The sequence below is a fragment of the Podarcis melisellensis genome, assembly GCF_964234715.1.
Source record: "Podarcis melisellensis genome assembly, chromosome: 14".
Lineage (NCBI taxonomy): Eukaryota > Metazoa > Chordata > Lepidosauria > Squamata > Lacertidae > Podarcis > Podarcis melisellensis.
Window position 1 is genome coordinate 21,582,544 of NC_138546.1, and position 5,994 is coordinate 21,588,537.

Sequence of the window (5,994 nt, forward strand, 5' to 3'; positions counted from 1 at the left end):
TTTGCCACTGCTGTTTTTGTTTGAGGATATAAGGATGCCCTCTGGTGGATAATATAGGGCAGAACCTCCCTCTTCCGTTTGCCTATTTCCATTTTAAGGAGTTGCTTGCACTTTGCACTTTACCTCTTGGTAAGTCTGCCAAGGTATGGATCCAGAAGGTGGAAACACACCCTAAACCATGGGTAGGCAAACTAAGGCCCGGGGGGTGGGGATCAGGCCCAATCGCCTTCTAAATTTGGCCTGTGGACGGTCCAGGAATCAGCATGTTTTTACATGAGTAGAATGTGTCCTTTTGTTTAAAATGCATCTCTGGGTTGTTTGTGGGGCATAGGAATTCGTTCATTTCCCCCTCAAAATATAGTCCGGCCCCCCACAAGGTCTGAGGAACAGTGGACCGACCCCCTGCTAAAAAGGTTTGCTGACCCATGCACAAATCCCCTGCCTTAACACTTCTGTTCTTGCTTTGCCAGAGGCACCCAGCGAGGTCAAAGGCAGAGCAGCAGAATTCTCAGTTCCAAGCCCTGCATCTTCTGGATTAAGGGGGAGCCACTGAAGGACCTTTCCCAAGCCAAGTGAGGGCTCCAGCTCTGTTAGTAGCCTGTCTGATTTACATGCAAAGGTCCCAGCTTCAATCCCTGCCCTCTTCAAGTATAGGATCATTCCTCAGCTGCAACCCTCCAGAGCAGCTGCCCGTCAGTGTAGACAGTTCTGAGTTTGATGGAACAATGGTCTGGATAAGTCAGTTTCCTATGTAACCATGCACACTCCAAAAATGAGTGCCGTCAATGGGAGCTGGGGTGCCAGTGTCTAAGAGATCACAGTGTGACCCAGGAAGTGCTGAGTTAGAACTTGCAATGGGTTTCATCAGTTGCTTGAGACAAATCACTTGTTTCTCAGTTCCCCCCCACTTCTCCCCTCAAAATGCAATATGGGGATATTAATGCAGATCTACATTACAGGGTTGTTGTAATGGGTTACAATGAGGTGGTGCATGTGCTGTGCCTTGAACACTCTTGTCGGTGGAAAGGGAAATTATTATGCGCACAGGTAACCCTTTGCCAGACTTCCCTTGTGGAGTGCCAAGGAGAATTTGTTTGGAAGTTCACCTGCTGTGGGAGACCGTGGTATCTCTATGCTTGCAGAGGAAGAGGAAACGAGAACTGTGTTGTGACGGGTGCTCTTGGTTTGTAATAAACAAACATGGTGACGACTTGCGGGGAAAAGATATTGTTAATCCTCACAGAACTCTAACCCAATGGTTGCCATTAATTTGATTTTGAATTGATTTTAGAATGAATTGATTTTAGAATGCATTTCAATTGATTGTGAATTTATGTGAACTGTGTTCCCTTTATTGTTGTTGGCCACTCTGAGCCTGGCTTCAGCTGGGGAGGGCGGGATATAAATAAATTTATTATTATTATTATTATTATTATTATTATTATTATTATTATTATTAGTTTGGAAGGTCAGTTTGGATGGTATCCTTGGTCCTGGATCTAGCAGAAGAGGCTGCTGAACTGCTCAGACAAGTTTCTTTGTGAGACAACGACCTTAGCTGGCCATAGAAGTGCTCTCGACAGCATCTCAAAGAATGAGCTAGGTTGCCATAGCTACAACTAAGTGATGGTACTCTCCGGAAGGGGTGTATTATTATTATTATTATTATTATTATTATTATTATTATTATTATTATTACTACTACTACTACTACTCACCTTTCCCCCAGAACATACTAAAGACATAAAAAGACAATGATTAAAATGTAATCAAACACTGGTAGAATTAAGATAATATACAACGGTCATGGTTTCCTCCAAAGAATCCCATGAACTGTGGTTTACTCCTCACAGACCTACAATTTTCAGTACCCTTAACAAACCACAGTTCCCATGTTTGTTTGGGAGAAGCCATGCACTGTATCTTCCCTCAAGTGTCAACTACAGCAGGTTTTCCATCAGGCTGCCAGAGAAGGAAGAGATGGAAATGGAGAGCTGCTCCTTCTGCTCTGCTGAAAGACCAGGAAGTCTTGGCTCCCTCTACCCTCTTCCCAAATTGGCTTGTTACAGCTGGTCTTGTAGCTAAGATATAGCGCTTGAGTTTGCTTTTTCCTCCCTCCTCATCCATTTTCCTTTTGTGCCATATCTTTTAAATCATAAGTCTGAGGTCACGGGCAGCCTTAGCACTGGCAGACGCGTCAGTTGAAGGGTCGGATAAAACACTTGAAGGAAATGTAACTGCGGGAAGTGCCACGTTTATTCATTGTCTACTCTGCAACACCCCCCCCCCCACAATGCAATGAAGGAAAGGGTATTGTTTGAAGGGCAGCTGCAAGCCACCATTTTTATTTCACCGTAAAGCCCTGGAGTGTTCTGGAAAATGGAAAATGGTGGCCACTCAGTGCCCTAAGGTGAGAGACTAGAGTGATGTCAGCAACACGCCTTCTTGCTGTGAGATTTTTGTGGGTGAGCTGAGAGATTGCTTAAGACTCTGAGTGAGAGTCTGGGAGGGTGGATGGGTGGAGTACTGGGTGAGAGCCAGGAGGTGGAGAGGGAGGGTGTGTCCAAAGGCAAAATATTTGATATTTATTAGTAATTCTGTATCAATGCCACATGTTTATATGTCAACTCTGTATTTTTGCATTTTTGTAATTTTGCAATCTTGTCAGTTGTCTGTTGCTACTTCAGTTTTCTGTGCAGTGCTTGGAGATTTTGTTATTATTATTAGCGTTATAGAAATGGTGTTAATGAATAAGATTTCAGAATGTTGTCAGTCTGTTTGCTATGCATTTGGACGTTTCTTAAGAGATCGTAACCAAATTTTGCACGATGGCTGCATCTCCCATCAGCCTGCAACCTCAGGATAGGGAAAGCTGGTGTTAGGTGTGCACACACTGCAATAAATTTAGTGTCACAATTGCCGTTTCTTACTTAAAACTGTTCCAACTCTCACACTGTGCCATCTGTGAAGTTTATTTCTTTTTGCACCCCTGAGGAAATGTCTTAGAAAAAGGATGTCTCAGGATACTAAAAAAGACTGAAAAATTCCCATATGCCTTTGGGGTTGTATAAGTTGCCGATGGTGGTCCATTGGGAATCTGCTGCCATTTTTAAAATAATGCACGAGGAAAGCACATTTCATATTAGATGTCTTTAAAAATAAATAAATATTGTTACCAATTCTACACACATAAATAATCAGACATGGTATGACTAACAAAAAAATGGGTCAATAGGAGGGTAAAATACTAAACATATTTACAATGCAATATAATGTGGTGATTACAGTAAGCCAGTAAAATGATTTTGTCAATAAATCAACTTGGAAATAGCAGAGTAATAGGAGTGAGCTAAAGAGCAGTGCCTGCTTATCTAGGCCATATTGCAATATATGTTGTAGGTATTTCTCATCCATGTGTTGTTTCATTTGAATATTTAATAAAATCACACCATAAAGTGCAAAAAAATCTTGTTTTTTTCCTTTCCCCTTGCCACCTTCAATTTTTGTGACAGCTTTTCCATTGTGGCTGTTTGCCAGACTATATTATAACACTGATCAATATTCATTAATTGCAAGGTTTTCCAAGCTCTAGCTATTACTGTTTTAGGTAAAGGTAAAGGGACCCCTGACCATTAGGTCCAGTCACAGACGACTCTGGGATTTCGGTGCTCATCTCGCTTTATTGGCCGAGGGAGCCAGCGTACCGCTTCCGGGTCATGTGGCCAGCATGACTAAGCCGCTTCTGGCGAACCAGAGCAGCGCACGGAAATGCCATTTACCTTCCTGCCAGATCGGCGCCTGTTTATCTGTGGTTTAACCCACAGCGCCACCTGCGTCCCAATTACTGTTTTAGCTGCTGTTAATAAATGTGTTATTAATTCCTTACTCCTTAACTGGTCCATATCTGAAGTACAGTACATAAATTAAGTAAGGCTAATAATGCTGGGGTTATTACGTTTGTCTGAGCTGTAATCTGAGATATCTCTTTACAAATGTCCCTCCAAAATTGGCCTATTTGTGGACAGTCCCACCACATATGTTGCTATGTACCTAAATTTGGCATCCTCTCCAACAGAAGAGAGAGCTGTTGGGCTATATATAAGATAGGCACCCAGGGACGCGGACTTATAAAAAATATTGGGGGGGCCCGGGAAAGCTCATGAATAATAAATAAGCTCATGAATATGCAAATAAAGTGGCGCCGCCTCCTCGTGAGCGAATAGGGGAGAGCGTGCTGCGCCTATTAATCAGCTCCAAAGGAAATTGGGTGGAGCTTTTGCTCGGGAGGGAGGGCAGGAGGCATGCAGCCCGCCCCTCCCTGTGCATTTTGGGCTGGGGGAGGGGTGGCGATGGCGCTCTGCTGGAGGGGCGCCGGAGATTATTGGGGGGGCAGAGCCCCCCCAAACGAATTTTTGAGGGGGCTCGGGCCCCCTCAAGCCCCATGGAGTCGGCGCCTATGTAGGCACCTCAGTGTTAAATACTGTATCATCCATAAACAATTTTTAGTGAATGTTCCCTAGTAGTTGCTGACAGAAATTTACATGCTGCTTTTGCCCATAATATGTTTCATTGTTCTCTTCAATGTTTATATCCTGTGCTTTTCTACTAGAAAAAATGTGCCAGGACTCACCATGAAGTTGTTACAATAAGTGCCACACTTTTAACCAGTGCTTTTATTCTAGAAAAAAGGTGCTGATACTGCGTACCACCAGAAAAAAGCACTGTATTATATCCCAATTTAATTCCCACCAGCTTTTTTTATTTGGGGGGAGAGCAAAATTGATTCTCAATATGAGTTTTGTATAAAAGGTAAACTAATCTCTTATCCATTGAGCTGCATTTTACTACTTTCTTTTCACATTCTCTTACTTTCCTTGTTGCTTCATTTTTAATTTGTATATTTGTAAGAAATGATCCCAACTGATATCCAGCAGCTATAAAATTTGGTTATTTTCTAAACGTACTTAAATCTCTGCAACTGTAAGAGGTTGACTTTTTGTATAGTAATCTTTCAAATATAAATTGTGTTCTTTCCATGGCTTCACATTATATAATCTGCTTTTATTTTGAAATAAACTTTTGCCCATTTCTTTCTATATTCTAAATGACACAAATGTGTTGGGAAGAGGAAGCCAACCCAACAATCAAAGCTGATTTTTCATTAATACTAGGAACACCATCAGTTTCCATATCCTCCAGTATTGATCACTAGGTTCTCTTATTGAATTACATGATTTCCACCATATGGCTAAATTGGCTTGCTTCATAATAGCTACTTAAATTTGGAATGCCCTAACTGCCATCCGATGGGTGGAGGTATAATAAAGATGCCATTTCTTATTGCACATTTATGATACATTTGTGTTCATAAGGCAGTTAGGATGTGCACAGACGATCTACACAATCTTAAACCACAAATGTTATAAAAGTTTTTATGCTTTTTTTTTAAAATGAGTTCCAATTTATACATACGCCTAATAAAATAAATGACACCTCCGCGGCCATAGGTTCATCAACATTTATTAATTGGGCCTCGTGGAGTCAAGGACGAAGGAAGACTTGCAATCAATCTTTGATAAATCTGCAGAAATCATAAAAATATTAATTATTCTGCAATGACAAGAGAACTCTCTGGACATTTCTGCTCCCCTCCCCCAACCCGCCTCTTAGGGAGGGTCACAACTCAGAACAACACGCTAAGTAGAGAGACAGAAAGCAGCTGCGCCTGCGCGCAAGCATAGACCAGAGGGCGAGCGAGGGAGTTAGAGAACTCCGAACTCCCTCACATCCACCCCGCGCTTGCGCAGACTAGCCCCTCCACTCCTATTTTCTCTCCCTCCCTTCCATTTTGTCGGTGCAACCAACCTTAATGCTCATAATATGTTTCGGGGGAAGGAAAGCGGAGAGAGAAAAAAGACCCGACTCGTTTCCGTCTCCTTTATGACATTGATGGACACGTCAGACGCCCAATAGGCTTGCGGAGGCGTCCAAAGG